The following is a 20643-nucleotide window of genomic DNA, read 5'->3' on the forward strand; positions in this document are numbered from 1 at the left end:
GAAGGGTGTGCGCTACACACACACACACACACACACACACACACACCCGTGTCCCAGCTGTGTTTCCGCTTGGACACTGTCAGGTCCTGAGCAGGGGTCTCCCTCTTCCCAACAAGCCAGCCCTGCCCCTTCCTGCATCCTCACGACCCGGGTCTCCCCTTTCCCACCACTCACCACGCCCAACTGCAATCAAACTTCAATGTCCCACCTTTTCAACTAGACTGGGACTCTCAAAGGGCGGGCACTGTCCCCTTCCTCTCCACGGCTCCCCCTCCCCCGGCAGCCTAGGCCGGCAGCAGTGGGCGTCAGGAGGTATCTTAGCCACAGGCCCGTGGCACCCGCTCTGGGGCTCCAGCTCCCGCCTCTTCTTTCCCTGAGGACAGTGGCTTTGCAGTTTCATCCGGGTCAAAGGCCCCGGCTCAGGGCTCTGGGAAGGGTGTGCCGGCCTGGCCAGGACAGATGACATACATGCACATGGCGTGTGTGGTGTACACACAGGCTCCCCGGTGAAACCCGATCGCCCAGCTGCCACCGCCTGGCGTTTCGCATCACACCCGCGAGCAGAGGCGTCTTGATCTGCCGGAGGCCTTGTTTGCCTGGGCTGCGCCCTCTCCGGGGTGGGCCCGCGGCGGGACAGCCGAAAGCAGCGCTTTTCACCCAAATAGACTGTCGGAGTACTGATGACTTCAGACGCCAGGAGGCTTTGATCAGGGTTTCGGCACCAGGCCCCGCACAACCACCGACACCTCCCCGCGACTGCTTTTCATTATGCCGCGAGCTGCGCGGGCCGTTCGGGTTTTTTACAGGAACCGTTTAGCCGGTCATGGCTCGCACGAGAAGGGATGGCTCGTTTCGCTCGGCTTCTTGTCCGGGTCTCTCCGTGGGGCCGCAGGTCTGCGGCCGGGGGTGGCTGCGAGCGGTTCCGTGTTCTCCGGGTGCTACCGCAGCAGGCCGTGCTGTCCCCACCTGTTTCAAATCTATTAGGAAACTCGTCCGGGGTTTTGACTGTCGGAGTTGGATGGGGTACGAGGGCCGGAGTTGACGCGGTAGGGGCCGAACAAGACCAACCCGGCTCCTAACGGCCCGTCGCTAACAAGCTGGGATTTGTTAGGAGATGTTTTCCGATGACAAATGCTGGGAATTGTAATGGCCCTTAATAAAGTGTAGCGGGCGATCCATCACGCCGGGGCCCGCTGCCCTGCGCGGCGAACCGCGCGGCTCCCACACGAGACGCTTCTCCCTCTGCTCACAGTAAATAACGATGATGGGGTCCTGGGAGCCTCTGGAATGAGCTAACGAGCTGGCTCCGGGCCCCCCTCGAAGGACGGGCGCCCGGGAACTTCTGGAAGTTATGTTGATTTTTTTCAGATGGCATGCCGAGGCTGCGGCGCTCTGGCCAACCATGGGCCGTGAGATTTAGGACAAACCGCTGGCAGCGTCTGGGCCTGTGTCAGTGACTGTAAATCAGAGAAGAGATTCTGCAAAGGGGCCTGGGTCGCCCCAATTCTGTGCCTCCGGGTCCCCCTGCCTGTCAGAGTCGGTGGGGATTAGCTGGGAAGGGCCCTGGCCATGCGGCTGGGCAGCCTGGGCTTAGAGATGTGAGCACAATGGATGGAACGGTGGCCCCAGAAGGCGTGTTCATATCCTAATTCTGGAACCTATGAATGTGACCTCATTCGTGAAAAGGGCATGTGCTGATGTCATCAAGAATTTTGAGCCCTAGCCGGTTTGGCTTAGTGAATAGAACATCGGCCTGCGGCCCAAAGGGTTCCGGATTCGATTCTGGTCAAGGGCACATACCTCGGTTGCAGGCTCCTCTCCGGCCCGGGCCCTGGTTGGGGCACAGGCAGGAGGCAACCAATCAATGTGTTTCTCTCACATCAGTATTTCTCTCTGTCTTTTCCTCTGTCTCCCACTCTCTCTCTCTGAAAATCAATGGAAACATATCCTCGGGTGAGGATTAGAAAAAAAGAAGAATTTTGAGATGAGGAGTGAGGCGATCATCCCGGATTAGCTGGGTGAACCCTAAACCCAAGGACAAGCCTCTTCATGAGAGAGGGTCAGAGAGAGCGCTGACACGGGCAGAGAGGAGGAGGCAGAGACCGGAGTGGCGTGGCCCCAAGCCGAGGAGTGCAGGCGGCCACCAGGAGCCGGGAGGGGGGAGGCGCAGGCTCTCTCCTGGAGCCTCGCAGGGAGCAGGGCCTACCCGCACCCGATCCCAGGCTGCTGCCCTCCAGCACTGGGAGAGAACGCCTGTCTGCTGACTTACAGTCCCGAGGTGTGGTGCTTCATTATCGCAGCACAGAAGGGGCGTGAGAGGGGCACATAACCGCGGGGAACCCCCGCCTGCTCCTGGGGCTGGCAAATCAATCAGTCCAGCCTCGCGAAGAAGCCGTTTCTAAGAGAAAGCCTCCTGTCAGGGAGCCGCCCAGGGCTGCTCCCCGTGCACTGTGGCGCCCAGCAGGGAGCTGAGGAGGAAGCAGCATCAGCGTTTACTGGGATGTGCACCAGTCAGGCTGCTTTGGCTGCAAGGGACAGGGCCACAGAGCGAACCAGCTTGGGTTTGTTGAGAGGTGTTTTTTTTTAGGAGGTTTCTGGAGCTGCAGAAAATCAGGAGAACAACTGAGGCCCAGAGAACATAGAATCAAGTCGACGGGGAGGACAGGGGAACTTTGCCAAGTTAATAAAGAATACCTACAAGAACCCCGCAATTAATGTCATTTCTCTTAATGGCGGGAGAGACGCGAATACGTCCAGAACTGCCTCTGGGCCGCTCTTGGGAGCCGGTGGCATTACTTCTCGCTGCAAACCAACATTCACGAGGCCTCAGCGTTGCCTGCAGCTCCAGGCTCACATTTTTCTGAAGGTTTCGCGGCTCCCCCTCCCCCACCTGGTACTCATTCAAAACTTCCCTGGAGTCTCCAACGGTGCAAGAAAGCAAACGCACGCGGTCATTCATTGCCGTGTTATAAGCAGCAGCCATGCAAGCACCGACATACACAGCCAGAGGCGCCTGGTGAGGCCGACGGGCGAAGTGCGCACACCGGGCAGAGCTACGGAGCTGCGGACGGGTCAGCGCAATCCCCGTGAAGGACGGACAGTGGCGTGTGGCCTCGGTGGCGGGACAGAAATCTCATGTGCTCGGTTTTTAAAACCAGACACAAGAAGTTGGACCAGAGACTAAGGAAACCACAGATGGTCCCGACGCAGCGACGGTTCTCCTTAACGAGCTTTCGACTTTGCAATGGTGAGAAGGTGATACCCGTGATAAATGACAGGCGACAGCCCACACTTGGTTACGGAACAGGCTTTGTGTTAGGTGACTGCTCCCAACTGCAGGCTGAGGCCAACGCTCTGGGCACACGTGAGCCCTGACAGCATCGGTGATTCGCTGTCTGGAGGGTAATGTGTTCTTACGCCTGTGGTGTCCCCGAAGGCCATGGCACCCCTCCTATTGAAGGGGAGCAGTAGTCACTCACTCATTCACTCATTCACTCATCCATCCATCCATCCATCCATCCATCCAGCCATCCATCCATCCAGCCATCCATCCATCCAGCCATCCATCCAGCACCGGTTAGTCTCCTACTGGGTGCCAAGCCCTGAAAAGGTGTAAAGATGGACCTGAAACGGTCCACGCCACAAGGAAACCGACGTCTAGAACTGAACTTCGATAATTCCAAGCATCGACTGACCGTCGGCTCTGCGCAGGAACCTGCCCGAGAACTTGGGGGAGGAAATGAACTGTGGTCTCTCCTGCCGGAACTCACTAGAGTTGCAAGCACTGGTGGGACCCCCAGGCCACCAGGCCCACACAGGACGGACGGCCGCGTCATGCCTCCTGCTGAGTAGCTCCTGCCTGGCCTTCTACCTTCTCTCCTGGGTCCTTGGGCAAAAATGTAGATTCTTTATCCGCTTTGTCCCAGTAAAAGAGAAATGCTGACAATCTAGGCACCTTATTAATAACTTACTTATGACTGTCTCCCTAAGAGGATCATTACTTCCCCAATTTTGCAGGTGAGAAAACGGAGGCCCAGAGAGGTTAAGTCATTTTTCCCAGGTCACACAGCGAGAGAGTGATGGAGCCGTTGGAACCTGGGAAGCAAACTCCACACGATATGGAGAGGGGCAACACTCCAAGTGACTGTGAGCAGCTACAGAAGGCACACTGGGGCCCGATCTGGGCTTCCAAGCCACTTCCCAGGCCTTGTGTGTGTCCCACTGTCTGCACAGGTGACAGGGCTGCTCGAGCACAGGAGGCAGAGGGAGAGCCGTGGCCTGGCAGACTCACACCAAGGGCTTGGCTACCGGGAGGCAGAGGACGTTTCTTCTACGCCCGCCCCGCCCACCCCAGAACTCGCCTGGGCTCAGCCTGGGACCAGGCCTTGGGGGCACATGTGCAGCTTCGTTTAGATTTGATGGTTCGTTGGTTTGCAGCCGTGCCAGACGCTGCTTCATACGTTATGTAGATATGAATTTCCTGGTATTCCCTGGCACCATGCCGTTTCATTCAGGGGACTTGGCCACACATTCAAATGGTCCAATCAGGCGTGCGAGAGGGGCAGGCCATTGTGCTGAGCGGTTAGAATCGGGGTGTGTCACATCTGATCCCCTCCACGTGGCCACGGGGGGCGCATGACAGGCATTTCCAGTTTCCTGCTTCTCATGGCGGTGAAATGAGCTCAGTCACGCACAACAACGGGCCCCCTACAGGGGGGACCAGACACCTGCCGACCAAGGCAATGAGGGAATGAATGAGTGAATGAATGAATGAATGAATGAACGAACGAACTATGTGGTCCTGCCAGTGTCGTAGGGACAGGCCATGGACTGTACCAAAAGTGAGCCTATGGCCATGTCTGGACTTCAGAGCAAGAGTTGGCACCGTGGCTGGTTGAATGCTGGTTGGGAGCCACACCAGCCTGAGTCAGGAGACTGTATCCCTCCTCCTGGCAGAACTGGGGCGAGGTCCCCCTTCATTCCTGACAGCCTGATTCCAAGGTGCACGGGATGGTGAGCACGGTAACAGCTACAGGGAGTCTAAAGTAGGCCCAGCCTGGTCAGCTTGGCTCAGTGGTTGATTGCTGACCTATGAACCAGGAGGTCACGGTTCAATTCCTGGGCAGGGCACATACCCGGCTGTGGGCTGGATCCCCAGTCTGGGGGGCATGTAGGAGGCAGCCAATCAGTGATTCTCATGTTGATATTTCTATCTCTCTCCCTCTCTAAAATCAATAAAAATATATATTAAAAAATAAAATAATTAAAAATAAATAAAGTAAGCCCAAAGCTGGCAATGACCTGCCCGGCTCATGGCTGAGCAGGAAGGTACGGAGATTCTCCACACACATACTCCCCGATCTCCCCGTGCGTAGCCGCCCCCACTGATGACACCCGTCACCAGTGGGGGACGTTTGCGACCATCATAAACCCTTAGGGGCACGGCACTGTCATCAGAGCCTGCCGTGTAAATACTAGTGAGTCTCTCTTGGTGCATGTGGTACAGTCTGTGAGTTTGGACAATCAATGAGCCCGCCATCGTGGTCTCACACAGCCCTAAGGCCCTCTGTGCTGTGTCTATTCATCCCTCCCCCCTACCCGCCACCCCTCGGAACCCTGGTCTTGCCGTCTCCACGGTTTCCGCCTTCCCCAGAATGTCCTGTAGCTGGAACCCTACGGCACGCAGCCTTTGCAGAGGGGCTTCGGTCACTGCGTCATGTGCGTTTAAGGTTCCGGCGTGTCTGTTCACGGCCTTTTTCAGTGCTGAGTAAAATTCCAGGGTCTGGGTGGGCAGCTCTCTTATCCACTCATCGGTTGCAGGACATGTTGGCTGCTTTCGGGTTTGGACAACAGGGACTAGAGCTGCCCAAAGCAAACACACGTAGGTCTCCGTGTGGGTGTGTGTTCCGCTCACTCGGGTAAACACCACGGAGTGCACCTGCTGGGTCACATGGGAAGAGCACGCGTAGTTTTGTAAGAAACTGCCAAACTGGCCCAGCCGGCGTGGCTCAATCCCCAGTGTGGGGCGTGCCAGAGGCAGCCAATCAATGATTCTCTCCCATCACTGATGTTTCTATCTCTCTAACCCTCTCTCTTCTTCTCTGAAATCAATACAAATATATTTTAAAAAAAAAAAAAAGAAAAGAAAAGAAAGAAAGAAAGAAAGAAAGAAAGAAAGAAAGAAAGAAAGAAAGAAAGAAAGAAAGAAAGAAAGAAAGAAACTGCCCAACTGTCTTGCCAAGTGGCCGCACCATTTGCACCCCCACCCGCAGTGACTGGGATTCCTGCTGCTCCATCCCCACCAGCAGTGGGCGCTGTCAGGCCCTGAACTCTGACCTATGTATGCAGTGGCCTCCCACCGCCATTTCAACTTGCAATTCCCTAATGACATCGGAGGTGGAGTCCTTTTCCTATTGCTGCTTATATTCGCCGCGGCTCCTTCAAGAACGAAGTGAGCAAGCAAAGCGATCGGCGTCGCCCTCGGTCCATAGCACTCGTTCCATAGCCACGGGCTGAAAAGGGAAGCGCCATCGCTGGCCCGGCCTGGCCTGTTGAGCCGGCCTGTTTCCTGAGGCTGAAGGACGTGGGTCAAGCTGGTGCCCGTGCCTGCTGCCCACTCAGTTACCACTCAGACCCGGCAATCGCCAACCCACGTCATGGTCACCTGTGTTCATCTCTCTCTCTCCCACTTTGGGCGGCTCCTTGAGGCAGGGTCATAGCTCCACCTATGTCCACCCCAGCCCCTGGCATAGGGCATGGACGCAGCGGTGCCAGGGCACGTTTTAAATAGACCTGAAAATACTGGGTGAACTGGCTCACGCTGAATTTTGGCCCAGGGCACAGACTTGGGTTGAGAAAACGTGAGTCAGAGAAATCACCGTGTGACAGGCAGAGCTGGCCACTCTCTCCCTGCCTACGTCTGCGCCCCCCACGGCCTCTGCCCTGCCTGCCGTGCGGCGACAGGTCAGCGCGAGCTCCTGTCCCCCCCACACACACCCCTCGCTGCCCATTAGGGTATGAGTGCCACGGCCAAGAGAGCTGGGTATGAAAACGAATGCAGCAGACGCCTGGGAATGAGATGGCCTGTGTGCCCTGAGAGTCCAGTCCCTGGCCTTCTCCTCCCAGAGCCACCCACTCCTCCTCCCTCACTAACAGAAACCAAATGGAAGAGGTGGAAGGAAAGGAAATACAATCAGATAAAATACAATGAAATGGAGCAAAATATTAAAGCAAACACCGTCCCCATTCTTCCCCTATCAGCAAACCGTGTCTCTGAGAAGGGAGCCAGTTGCCACTGAGGGAACGTGTCGGAGACACTTCTTGGTATCTATTTGCTAATATCTTACAGTCATTTATCAACTGAACCCCCTCAAGGCCCAGTAGCAGGAAACAGACAAATGCAGGAGGATGCGGACCACTTGGGCCCAGATCCTGACCCCCCAGTTGCCAGGATGAACAGACAAACTAGAGACAAAGCCCCTGCCCATCCCCATCCCCGCTGTGCGGGTCCCACGCCCGCTCCCCACACTCTCCCTCAGACGCTCCCGCAGGCCTGACTGATGGTGCCGTTGACTTAAACCCAACAATCGCATAATGAGAAGGCTCAGCGCAGGCGCCGGAGGGAGAGCAGTTATTTGCTGAGAGATGAGACGTGATAAGGGCTGCTCTGTGCTCAGAACCTGCGGCTCCCGACTTGTCGAAGGAGGCTCCTCCACGCCCGCCCTCCCCTGGGCCTGGGGAGAGGCGTCCACAGTTTCTCTGCTTAGGACGGGGTCACAGGTCCCGCCAGCTCCTTCCCTGCCCGCCGCCCCCGAGAGCCAGAGGGAGGCTCCCCAGGAGGCCTGCTGCCCACGTTCCTGCCCCCGGGCCAGGGCATCCTGCTGCTCCTCATGGGCCCCGTGCTGGCGGCTGCAGCTGCTGGGAGAGGGGCGGGCAGTGCTGGGCGGGCGGCTCGGGCGTGGACCCGGGGCCGGGTAGAGGGGACTGACAGAGGTGAGCCCCGTTCCTGCACGAACCTGTGAGAGCCTCACGCTGTTCAGGTGACGCCCTGCCAAAGAGGACGTCCCAGGAGCAGGAGGGGAAGTGCCTTCGCCGTGGGGAACGGGCAGACCCACCTCAGCAGCCACAGGGTCAACAGCAACAAGACAGGTCATGCGGACGGAGGCGCCTGACGTGGTGGGAAAGGCACTTTACTCCACGGTCTCGCTCCCACACCCGCCGTTCCCATGTCACCGCGAGGAAACCACAGACGATCCCAGCGGGAGAGCCTTCCGCAGGCTGCCTGCCCGCCGTCCTCACACCGTCACGGCGATCACAAATGAGGCCGCCCGAGCACGTGTCCCAGCCACACGAAGACGCGGTCACCACACGTAACACGGCAGCCTGGGGGGTCCTGGGGCAGAAGAGGGCGCTGGGCGAGAGCTCGGCCCCTCGGAGCACAGCGGGGTCAGCTCGCAGCGACGTGGGTCCTTCTCCCTGTGAAGATGCCCCGACCCGCGCAAGACGCCGGTCACGGGAGGAGCCGGGCGTGGGTGCGTGAGGACCCTCCGTGCTGTCCTTCCAACGGGTCTGTAAGTCTAAGCCTCTCCTTTAAAATGATTTGTTTGTTAAACAAGCTTTAAAACAATAAAAAAGCTAGTTGCCACGTCAGATGGGGCAAGGCCGCGGGAGCCAGCCTCTCAACAGACCCGCTGCCTCTGCTGTCTCATGGCAGAGGCTGGAGCCCTAGCGCGCAGGTGAGGACCCAGGTCACACGCGGTGCACAACCGGTGCGGGGCGGCTCCGGAGGGGAGCCCAGCCCGGACTCCGTCCTCCGCCCCCGGCCACACACGTGCTTGTAAAGGCAGGACACACGCACACATACACAAATGCGCACACAGATGCCGCACACGCGCGCACACTCCCAGGGCGCTTCGGCCCAGCCTCAGCCGGCCTTGCCAATCGCTCCCAAACGGCCTCCCTCCGCCGTCAGGGCTTGCTCTGGCTTCCCAGGCGCCCCCTCCTTGCCCACCGGCGGCTCCCCAGCTCCTGCCTGTGCTGCAAAGGGGGCCTCAGTGGTGGGAAGAGGTGGAGGAAGCGGGAGGGTGGAGGGGCTTGGCTGGGAAAACCCTCCCCCTCTACCAGGGGTGGGGGACATCGGGCCGCGGGCTGTGTGAGGCCCGTGAAACCATGTGGTCTGGCCCTGCCAAGGGGTTGGGCGAGTTAATTACCAACTAGAGCCCTGCAAACGAGGTAAAGGCAGGGCTCGGCGAACTCCTGCGTGGTGGGCCAGCACCGTGGGGGGTGGAGATGGTCTCCACAAAGGTGGGGTCGGCGGTCGGAGCCTGCACAGCGGTGCTCCCGTCTCCTCCGCAGGCCAAGCTCACCGGCCACGAGCTCTGAGCGCATTTAGTCGTGGGTTCAGTGACAGCTGCTGAGTGCCTCCCAGGCTCCGTGCACCACCAGGGCCCCATGGTGGCCACAGGACAGCAGGGATGACCGGGCATGTCAGCTGTGTCTCTACCAGGCGGGGGGGGGGGGGGGAGGGGGGGCAGAGAGTCCTGGGTTGAAGCGGCTGGTGAGTGAGTGCATGTCAGGACTCAGGGCGGAGGCCCACGTCCCTGGGCCCGGTTCACTATCCCAGGCCCGGGTTGCTGAGTGCCCCTGAGCTGAGAGAAGAACTGCCCACGTGGGTGTGCCCACCGGGGCTGAGGGCCGCACACACGTGGCCCAAACGTGAGCCCAGCAGAAAGGCCATCTAGTTGCTAAGGTCTTTGGGAACTTTCCAAACCCTTCGGCCCATGGCGCCCTCTTCCTCCTCCACTTCTAATCCTGTAGAACATCACAGTCACGGGGCTAGGACGCAACCCTCGCGTGACCTTCCCGTGGCCAGGCCCTCTGGGGTCCGACTCCCCTCCCTCAGCTCCTCCCAGGCCAGCTTCCCTGCGGATGCTCAAACCCCACTGAGTTCTGTCCGCTCGCTCAGGGCCTTCACCTCTGCCCGAGACACCCCTGCCCGGGACAGCCCCTCCCTCGATGCCCCATTCATGTAGCACCCCGGTGCGCTGCCCCCGGGCCTGGGCCGTGACCTCCCGGCCTCCCATTTCTCTGGCCCTGCTTTGCTCCAACCTCATCGCCATGTGACACACGACATATTCGTTAGATGGCCGTCTGCCCTGCAGCCCGAGAATGTAAGCTCTGGGGGCCGGGGACAGTCAGTGAGACCTTGCTCAGCGAATGAACGAACGAAGTAGGTGATTTGCTCAAGGTCACCCTGAGCAGGACCCAAAACCGAATATTCCGGATGGGGGTGCCCAAGACGGTCATGAATAGGAGGCACGACCCCTCCCATCCCGGTCACAGAAGGTGTCCATGTGGCAGGTGGGGACGAGGGAGCAGGGGCGGCCACAGCGGGCGGGAGGATGGCCGGCGGGCTTACATGGCACGGGAAAGCCTGCTACCTGCGCCCTGAGGTCGGGGGGGGGGGGGGACGGTGGCATCAGGAGCTGACACAGGGAGAGAGGTGGGCCCAGGAACAGGGCTCACCGCATAGGCCCATGGGCGTCCATCCGCTGCACCGGCACCAGGTGCGCCACCACTTCCCCCTGCTCCTCACTGTCTCACATGCATGCAACATGCATGCAATGAGTGGTGAGATTCGAGCACCTTCATTCGGTCCAGACCCTTTTCGTCGGTGGGCTCTGGGCGCGCCTGTGCACCTGGGGGCTGCCAATGCATCAAGGGGCTCCCCATGGGAAGGTCTCACGTCACCTCCTTCCACCACGGGGGGGGGGGGGGGGGGTGCCCCGAGGGGCGTGCCTGAGGCTGGCCCGCCGGTCCCTCCCAGGGTGGCCCGGGCAGAGTGGGAAGGATTTCCTCCCAGCGTGGTACATGGAGCCACAGAGTCGGGATTCATGGCCAATTAGGCTGCTGATTTGTACAATAAACAAGGTTAATTCCATCCATTAGCCAGAGACGTGTTCAAAGCGCCTGCACAAGCGCGAGGAGCAATTAGTGTCTTTGTATTAGTGGGTGTGGGCGTGGCGCCAGGGCGCGCAGGGAGGGGTGTGATGCGTCCCCTTTATGATATCATCAGAAGTAAATGAATTATGAAAACAAAAGCGCCAATCTGAGGCTGCCAGTGCTAATTACTGGGTTGGACAGAGAGTTCACAGCTAGGGAGGCGGGAGCCAGGGAAGGACCGAGAGGCTGCGGGTCCGTCTGGTCCCCGCTCTTCACACAAGATCACGGCCACCGCCACAGCTCCACCGGATCTCGGGGAAATGGCTCTGTTTTGGCATCAAATAAAGAGGCTTGATCATGAGAGACAACTCGGTTTGCTGCTGTTTGGGTTTTTAATTTGCTCCTAGTCTGAGCCCTCACAGCGCTGGCGGGCGCCGCACACCTGTTGGGAGAAGGTAACATGCAGCACGGAGCCGGCTGCTCTGTGATAACGATGGTCTTGGCATCATGTCCCCTCGAGAAAGAGCTTGCCGCTCCTTGCCTTGCCCTGGGGGCTGTGACCTGGTGCCCCCCTAACTGGCAAGTCTAATGTCATGATTTCCCCTGTGTTCCCTTCTAAGAGGTTTAGCTCTTAAGTTTAGGTCTTGCATCCATTGTGAATTACACTTGGCGTATGGTGTGAGGTAAGGGTCCAGCCTGGGGTCATGGAGGCCTGGGCTTGCCCCCACGTGGAGGAGGTGACTGCGTGGTTGCCATGGTGCATGCGTGTGACATCAAAGAGCCAAAGAGCTTCACTCACCCAAGGGAAAGCGTGCCCCTCCCCCTTTTCTTTGGGTTCCTCTGACTCTATCAAGAAAATGAGTTCAGTGCAGTGCCCACCTGTCCTTAACGCCTCTCTGAGCAGTCGCTACCTCTCTTTTCAATGGCAGTCTGGCAGGCAACAGTAATAACTAGAATGTAATAACTATTTGTATGTGTTGTCAATGTATCTATTTGTACAATTAACTCCTGTTAATGTTAAATGATCGCGGTTTCCAGCTATGGTGCAATACCTAGGGCCCGTTTATATCTCGCAGAACTGCTGGGTCAGGTGTTAAACATTTCCGCTGGGCGAAAGCATGTGACAGACCAGGACAGTCATGGCTGCAGTGGGGCCCAGTCCCTCAGAAGGTCCGCGATGGCCACGCCAGCATCGGCGGGACGCAGTGTGATATACAAACGCCCGGCTCTTGTTCCAAGAGCGGGGAAGAGCGCCCCCTTCTGCCCGTGCTCGCTCTCAAATCAGTGCGGCGCTTTTCTCTGCTGTTTAACGCCGTGTTCTCTCAGGCACAGGGACACTTGTAGGTGAATGCAGACCCGAGAGATGCCAGGAGCCCACACCTCATCCCATGGGCGTGTGCCCCACACCTAACCTCTCCTGCGACTGTGCTAGGCCCTGCAGGTGCGGAGGGCGGCAGCCGGCGCTGGGGCGGCGGAGAATCCATCCCGGAGGCAGTGGGAGGCGGGACCAGGGATGAGCTCGAGCTCCACATCTCCAGCACATGCTCCACTGTCCTATCAGACTTCACCACAAAGCCCAGATTCAAAGATAAAATTATCGCATCGCCCGACGGTGGCCACAGGGCGTGAAAGCTTTGTGCGGGGCCTGGGGAGCAGCGTCTCTGCACAGGGCAGGCTGCGCTGTCCATTCCCAGCCCTGCAGAGGCGGCCAGCTCCTCCTCTCAGGAGACGGGACTGGGATTCTGCACGAAGGCGCAGGGAGGTGGGGGGAGGGGGAGGAAGCGGTGGAGGCGGCAGGCCCTCCCCCATGTCCTGCTGGAGGTGACTTCCTATGTGTCTGTCTCCCTGTTGGCTGTTGGCTCTGGGCTAGGGATGCTCATTGGGTGATGACGACCATGATGATGATAAGATAAGGAAGGAAGAGGGGGGAGAGAACTGTCAGTGTTTGTTGAGATCCTCCCTCACACCCACCACTTGGCACCTCCCTCACACCCACCACTTGGCACCTGCGTCCCCGTCAATCCTCCAACTCTGTTCCATGCTTGTTATTGTCTTCCTGGTCGAGATGAGGAAACTGAGGGTCAGAGAAGCCAGGGTTTAGGTGAGCAGCCCCGAGCTGAGCTCTGAAGCAGGTGACTCTAATGCTACAGACACACCCTCTTCACCACCGGACCCCAGAGACTCGACAGCCAGTGCGGCTGGTTTAAAGGGGGCATCTGGGATTGCTGGGCGCAGGGGACCAGGGGGAGCCCTTGGGCGTCCCTCTGGGTGCCCGGGGGTTGCGGGGAGAGAGGAGGCGGGCCTTGCAGCCCCGACCCAGGGCGCTGGCAGCTCCGGGCTCCGCCTGGACAGAGCGCCCTTTGTGTATTGTGCCTCCGCATCCTACTCAGTAATTAGCATTGGCAGCTTCATATTGAGCTTTTGTTTTCATAATTCATTTGCCTACGATGACATAATAAAAGGAATATTGATTCAATCCCAGCTCCTCTTGGCCGGAGGCCCACATCAACCAATAAAAAGGAATTGCTAATTGCTGAGCTTGCTTGCCCAGCGAGGCCTGAGAGCGGCCCTGTGGATTGGGGGTGGGGGGGGGGGTGGGGGGGGGCAGGAAGCAGGCACTGACCCCCTGCCTGGCGAGCTCCCCTGGGCGGGCACCCTCCTCCCACCGGCCCATCGGGCGGAGCCCGGGAGGAGCAGCCTGGCGGCCTGCTGACAGATGTGGTATCAAATGGATTGTTCTCCGCTTAGACACGCCTTTGATATTTATTGGTTCCAATTGCGAGGCTGGCTCAGTCCTCCCGGAGTCTCCGAGGCCCGTTTTAATCTTGCTGCCGGGGAGCCACACGGGGCGGGTAATGATGGGGTTTACCTGGGATCAGAATGGAAGGGGAGCAGGGGCTGGAGTAATTACAGTGGGCGAGGTACACTTCTGGGGGATCTGGGAAGACGACTTATGAGGCTGATAAAAATGATCACGTGATCCGGGTGGAGCCGAGGCGGATTAACGCAGGGAGCTTTCTGGGCAGGAAGTGAAGGGGCGGTGGGCAGGGGCGGGGGGAGGGCTGTTTATTAGACAAATAGTTGCTCAGGATTCATCTTTTTCCCACATCTCTCCTGAAATTACTGAAATAAGGAAGGCACATGCGTATAGGGCTTGTGGTGCTCCTCCGGTTACTATTAATTAGGATCTGTTTCCGGGGGGTGGGGTTTGTGTTATTAAGACCAGAGGGCTGACTCCGGGGGAGGGGACCCCCAGGCCCCATCCTGCTCTAGCTGTAGAATCAGCGAAGCCGGGCTGACGTGGTTAAGCTCGGCCAGAACAGCATTCTGGGCCCGTGAGGAGCTTATATAACTCAGGTCTCTCCAGTGCAGGCTCTGCTGACCCCACGTAAATGAGTCAGAACCACTGAGCCCCATCCGTCGGAATGGGAGGGCAACAGGAGAAAAGGTACCCAAGTCTCTGCAAACTCCCTTGTCGCTGGTACCCTGCACCCCACCTGGGCCTCCTGGCCCCCCGGGCCCAAGTGGGGTGAGGACACCAGAGACAAAGGAGCCTGCGTCCTCGAGATCCCACGGTGTCTCCCTCTGTAAGCCCCGGCCGCCCCAGTCCCTGGTGTTGGAGACGGGAGCCCCACAGGCACTGTGGGCGCCACAGCGGGCAGTTACCCCCCGACCTCTCCCACTGCCCCCAAGCCGTCCCCAACCAAAACGAAACCCCATACGATCAGGCGCCTGCGTAACAGCCCTGCTCCCAGGCCCTGCTCCCACCAGCTGGTCACCTGACCCTCTCCGGGGACACTCCCCTCCGTGGGGCCCGTGCTGGGTCCCGGGACCAGGTCAGTGGACCCCACACCACACATGTTCACGGCCAGGAGAGGACATAACAGGGAGCTGACGGGCTCTTTCGATGCTCTCTCACGCTCCCTCACGCTGTGGACCACACAGATGCCTCATCCGTCCATTTCCACACGTTCCCACGAGAAGCCGTCTTCGCTCGCACAGACACTGCCGACAGCGGTCTTTGGATCTGCAGCCCTCGGGTCTAGTTTTCACCGCCCCATTTTGACAGGGAAACGGATATAAGGCAGATTCCGCTTCCCTCTTCATCACAAGAAGAAGCTAACAGGTGTGATGCGATAGGACAGAGGACCATGTGGCAGCTCAGGGCAGCGCTACGGGGCGGGGAGGCTGTGGCCCCAGGCCCCCAGCTCCCAGGGAGTCAGCACAGAGGCAGAGCTCGCCTCCCACCCAGTGCTGCCCAGTGGCAGAGCCTGGACAGGGCCTCGGAGGCTGACACTGACCCAGGGGGAGAGGGGACCTGTCTGGGTTCACACGGCCACGGCCCAGGAGAACCCTACCCTGCTATCAGTCAAGACATGACTCTCAAACGACAACATTGACCAGACGACAGGGGACGAGGCACAGGACCCTGTGTTAGTTCTGCCGTGCGAGGATCAGCTGCTCCTTCCTGGCGTTCATCGCCAGCGGCTGTTCCACAGATGGGGGACGGGAGTGGGCAGCGGAAGGAAGGAAGGGATGAAGGGAGGGAGGAAGGGAGGGAGGGAGGGAGGGAGGGAGGGAGGGAGGAAGGGAGGGAGGCCACTGCTCCCCAAACACTGTGCCAATGACACCCCATCTGCGTGGCTGCAGTGCGGTCCCCCGTGTGCCTGTGTCGCCGTACCCGCCTCATACACACGTTAACTGTGTTTTCAACGATAGCAAACCCAGCCTCCGTGTGAGACAACCGCCCCGTCCTGGACAGACGGAATCAGGTTCTTGGGGCGCTTTCCTCACTTCCATGACGGGGAGACGGTGCATCAGAGGCTCCGGTCTCAGCGCCTTGCAGCCCCAGGAGGATGGACCCTGAATGCCGTCTCTAAGTGCTCGCTGGAGGCACTGCAGTCAGGCCTCATTACGGCTCCTCCCGGGCAGCGTCATGACCTTGATGAAATGATGGGGCGGCCCTGGCGCCTGAGCCGTTGGGCGGCCTCAGCAGCGAAGACCTCCCAGGAGGACAACAGCTGAGCTGGGAGCAGGCGGAGAACCTGGCACACGCCCCGCGCCCGCCTCCCGCCGCTGGGCCTGCCCCAAGTCACGGAAACGCCCCGGCCAATTGGAAATGGGGCGCCCGGCAAGAGAGCTGGGCCCACAGAGCCGCAGAGCAGGCGGGCAGCTCGGGGGAATGCACCTCTTCACTATCCTCCTTGTCCAGCGGGGGAAACTGAGGCCCGAAGAGGCAAATGACCCCACCCAGGTCATGCAGTGGAGAGAGGGGCTAGCAGCCAGGGTGCTGTGTCCCGGCTGCTGCGGGTCCTCTCAGCGGTGATGGGCCGCCCCGCAGATGCCCTCACACCTGGATCCCCGCCTGTCCCCTGGGAGGTGACAGAGGTTAACACCCTCCCCAATGAAGGGGCAGGTCCTCTCTGTGCTGCCTCTCACCGGGCCACGCTGGGGCCCCGGAATCTGCATTTAGCGCCACCTCCTCTGGTCTGAGGGGCACGAGTGTGCCCTCGGTGTCGCCAGAGAACATGCTGAGTTATAGAAACGGCCCTTCTGCTGAGATCGGCGCAGTAACAGCCTCTGCCACCAGCAGCCTCGCCCCGATGCCCGCCCTGCAAGGAGCTGCTGATCCCATTTCACAGATGAGGAGACTGAGGATAAAGCGGTCGGAAACTTCAAAGGCACAGTCTCTGTGTCCAGGAGGCAAGGCCATGTGAGATCTCAGCTGCTGTGCTGGGGGCCGTTCAAGGAGACCCCCGAGCTCCTTGGTATCAGACCCAATGCCTTTGTTCCCTGAAAGCACAGACAGGTGGGAAGGTACGGGAGACTCCCGGGGAAGGGCCCCATTGCTGTGTGGTGCACACAGTCCTACGCAGCCCACCGGCCCAGGGCAAAGGCCAGTGAGCCCCCCGGGGCGGGCCGGGGCCTGGCCACCCCTCTCGTTAAGCAGCCCTGAGTCCCAGAGGTGCCCGACCCTTCCTCGCCAGTTGCCTCGGGTCCTGCAGCAGCCTGTGTTCGCCGAGGAAATAAGGACCAAGCTGCCAATTTAATCACTTTAACTGCAATGAAACCTTGTTATTCACACGAATGATAACAACAGTACTTTGTGCTTTCGAGTTTACAAAACACTTTCCCGTCCACTCCGGCAGCTTCCTGGTCTTTTAGAATAAAATGCAAATTCCATCGCCCGAGGGAGCCCTGCGGCTGCTGGCTCCACCCGCCGTCAGCCCCACCTGCCCGCACCCACTGCCCACACTCAGTGCCAGCACCCACTGCCCGCACCCACTGCCCGCACCCACTGCCCTCACTCACTGCCTGCACTCAGTGCCCTCACCCACTGCCCTCACCCACTGCCCTCACTCACTGCCCGCACTCAGTGCCCTCACCCACTGCCCACTGCCCGCACCCACTGCCCTCACTCACTGCCCGCACCCACCGCCCGCACCCACCGCCCGCACCCACCGCCCGCACCCACTGCCCGCACCCACTGCCCACACTCAGTGCCAGCACCCACTGCCCGCACCCACCGCCCGCACCCACTGCCCGCACCCACTGCCTGCACTGCCTCACGGCCGCACCCGCTCAGAGCCTGCAGCCCGCCCTCAGCCCCAGAGCACCCATCCGTGCGTGTTTGCGGGAAGCCCCTTCTCTCCTCTGGCTCCAACGTCCTCTCTTCAAAGGAAGTTTCCTGGCAATGAATCCGTTGTTCTCTGCCTGGAGTTACTGTCCAAACACCTGAATTCCGTCAGTGACTCTCAGCTGTCTGCCCGCCGGCCCACTGCGGGGAGCGGGGATGCGGAGTCGTCCTGAACTGTCACCCTCGGGTGCGCGTGAGTCCCTTCACACAAGCGCAGTGTCCGCCGCAGCCCCGGCTCCCAGGACGGAGGGCCGAGGTTCCAGACCTCCAGGCCGTTGTCCATGGCTTTGCCCCGCACCGACCCAAGCCTCGGCTCCCGTGCCCTGTCCCTGGGCCGCTCTCCACGGAGCCACCCTGGCCCCGGGCTGGGGGACCGACCCACACACAGGGCGCCTGGCTGGTGGCCTTTCCGGCAGCACCTCCCAGAGCAGCAAGCACGCCGGCACAGCCCTGCGGTCCGGCCTCGCACTCACAGAAGTCCGGTTCCAGAGGAAGCAACGTCAAAGTGAAGGACGCAACCCCGCGAACCATTTTCCAGGGAGTTTCCTCCGGTCAGTGCCCCGGCCCAGGCAGGGACGTTCTGGCCCAGGTGGCCTGTAGGCCGGGCTGCGCCTTCCCGAGGGCCCGGCTCCATCCATCGACGGTAAGATGCTCGCTGCCCGCGTGCACCCGCGTCCTGGCGTTCTCTGATAAGCCCACTCCTGCCTTGGCACCGCACTCTCTGGTACATTGTAACAGTCCCGGCTAATAGCACCAACTGTTCCAAGTAGCTCCGTGTCGCTGTATTTGTAACTCTGATTCGGCATTTCTACATTTTTTCAGTATGCCCAGTCTCCCCCCACCCAAAAATCACTCTGTTTCTAAGAGGCCCCAGAAGAAGACGACAGGGCAGACTCTGAAGTGATTTGAGATGCCGACCTCTGTTCGAGCAGAAGCCGGGAGTGTTTGGGGTTGGAGATGAACGTGCGTGGTTCAGAGCAGGTGAGGGGCCACCTGCAGGGGCAGGGGTGGCAGGTAGGGCCGCATCAGAACTGGCCTGGCTTTCACCTTTCAGGGACCCGAGATCTCCTCCCGACAGAGCCAGGAGCCCAGCGGAGGTGAAAACAGAGCCTGGGGGCGGCCTCTCCAGCTGATTCCCAGCACCTGCCTCTGGGAGAGAGCCCCAGAGAGGAGCGAGCAGGGGCCTAACTCTGCTCCCGTCCTTACCCAGGCCCGCAGGTGACTCCCTGGAAGCTCGAAGGAGCCCTGCAGAAGGAGGGACCCCGGGGTGCGGGCGGCTGGAGGCCACAGCAGGGTTTTCAGCTGGTGGGTGAGAAGCATTGTCAGCGGGACGCACAAATGCGTGTGGGTGTGAGAATACATCGTATTGTGTGCACTCACATGCACTGCACGGGTGCAAGAGAAAGAGGAACCAAAGGACCCGGGACCTGGAAAAAGCCTTGGGGAGCATCTGGGGCCAGCACCTCATCTAACAGATGGGGAAACTGAGGCCCAAACAAAGGAAAGGACTTGCCCCAGAGCCGGCTCCTGGGAGATCTGCGTCCCAGTCACAGAGGAGCGTGGGATTTGTCCGGCATTACTCATGTGCCACTCAATCTGCTGGAACGATGGACGGGCCGGCCTCTCCCGGCAGATGTGCCCGCCCTCGGGTTAGCCCTGCGCCTGAACCTTCCTGTCAGGGGTGCTGGGCCGTCAGCGCAGGCCAGGCAGGTGGCAGCCCTGGAAGAGCAGAGCGGCCGGCAGGGTGTGCACGTCAGGGCCTGGTGGGGACTGCGGTTCACAGCAGGAATACCCCAGGCTGAGAGGGGGCGGCTGTCACTCAGCATGGGACAGGCGTGGCCACGGAGGCAGGACCAGGGCTGCCAACCGTGGGCTTGCACACTCTGAGGAGGAACCAGAGCCGGACGGGCCGGTGTTCACAGCTGTTCGTGGTGAGGGTGACCTTTATCCTCAGCACCCGCACGGCTACGCGGCTGTAAGAGTTCCCGTGCTTTTGCTCGCTCTTCCCGCGGTGGCTCAAGCACCCACTGTCTCCCGCTGCATCAGAAAGCCCCCCATCGTTTCTCATTTGTAGCTCTGACCCTGGGACAGAGGGCACATCCGCCATATTAGTATCCCCATCAAACAGATAAGACGACTGAGGTCCAGAGTGGCACTGACCAGCTACAGCCACGCGGTCAGAGATGGGACTCGCACGCCAGCTCTCAGCGGGAGAAAGCCACCTGCCCCCCCTCAGCCCCCACCCCAGGGCAGCCCGCATCTGATGAGCAATCAGCATGGGGTACTATAGCCCGGCCCCCTCCACCGGCTCAGCAAACCTCCAAAGGCTCATCCTGTCGTGGGAACGCCCCAGGAGGGCTGAGGAGGCTCCACGGAGGAGACAGCAGAGCAGCCCCTCGGCCCCTCCCTCATGCGCCTCCTGCCCGCTGCCCATGGCGGCCAGCCAGATGACGGAGCAGGTGGATGAATGAGTGAACGAATGGATGAATGACGACCAGGGAGTGGGCCGCTAACTGAAGGCGTGAAAAACTCAAATGTGGGGACACAGCCCCTCCCGACCTGACCCCCAGGTTTCCCAGCCACGGCAGGAGGAGGAGCAGGCTGGTGACCCCTTAGCAGCCCACCAGCCACCGGCACCCCTCCCCCCCTCCGAAGCCTCCCCTTCTCCCAAGGGGACCGGTGAGGACATCCTTTGGGAGATGCTTTTAAAACAAACCTTTGTGTAACCTCCCCCGTGACCCGCAGAGAAAGGGCCCCCGAAGGACACGGGGTCTGGGCGTGAAGGACGGCTGCTTACGCGGCGCTCGCTCGGGGGGAACCACTGTTTGCATTCACTTCGCCGCGGGCGCGAACCTGAGCGATGGGCCTGGCGCAGCATTCGCAGTGGGACTCGTGGGGGATACAGCGTATACACCGATTTCAAAGAGTCTGTGCAAAAAAAGTCAATGTAAACTCTCATCCACCCGTGTTTAGTCGGTGATGTTGAAACAGCTGGGGTCTTTTCTGTTAAATTCATTATCAAAATGAATTCATCCGCTCCCCCTGACTTTTTCATGCAGCTACTA

This window comes from Myotis daubentonii, chromosome 5 (genome assembly GCF_963259705.1).
Source record: "Myotis daubentonii chromosome 5, mMyoDau2.1, whole genome shotgun sequence".
NCBI classification, from domain to species: Eukaryota; Metazoa; Chordata; class Mammalia; order Chiroptera; family Vespertilionidae; genus Myotis; species Myotis daubentonii.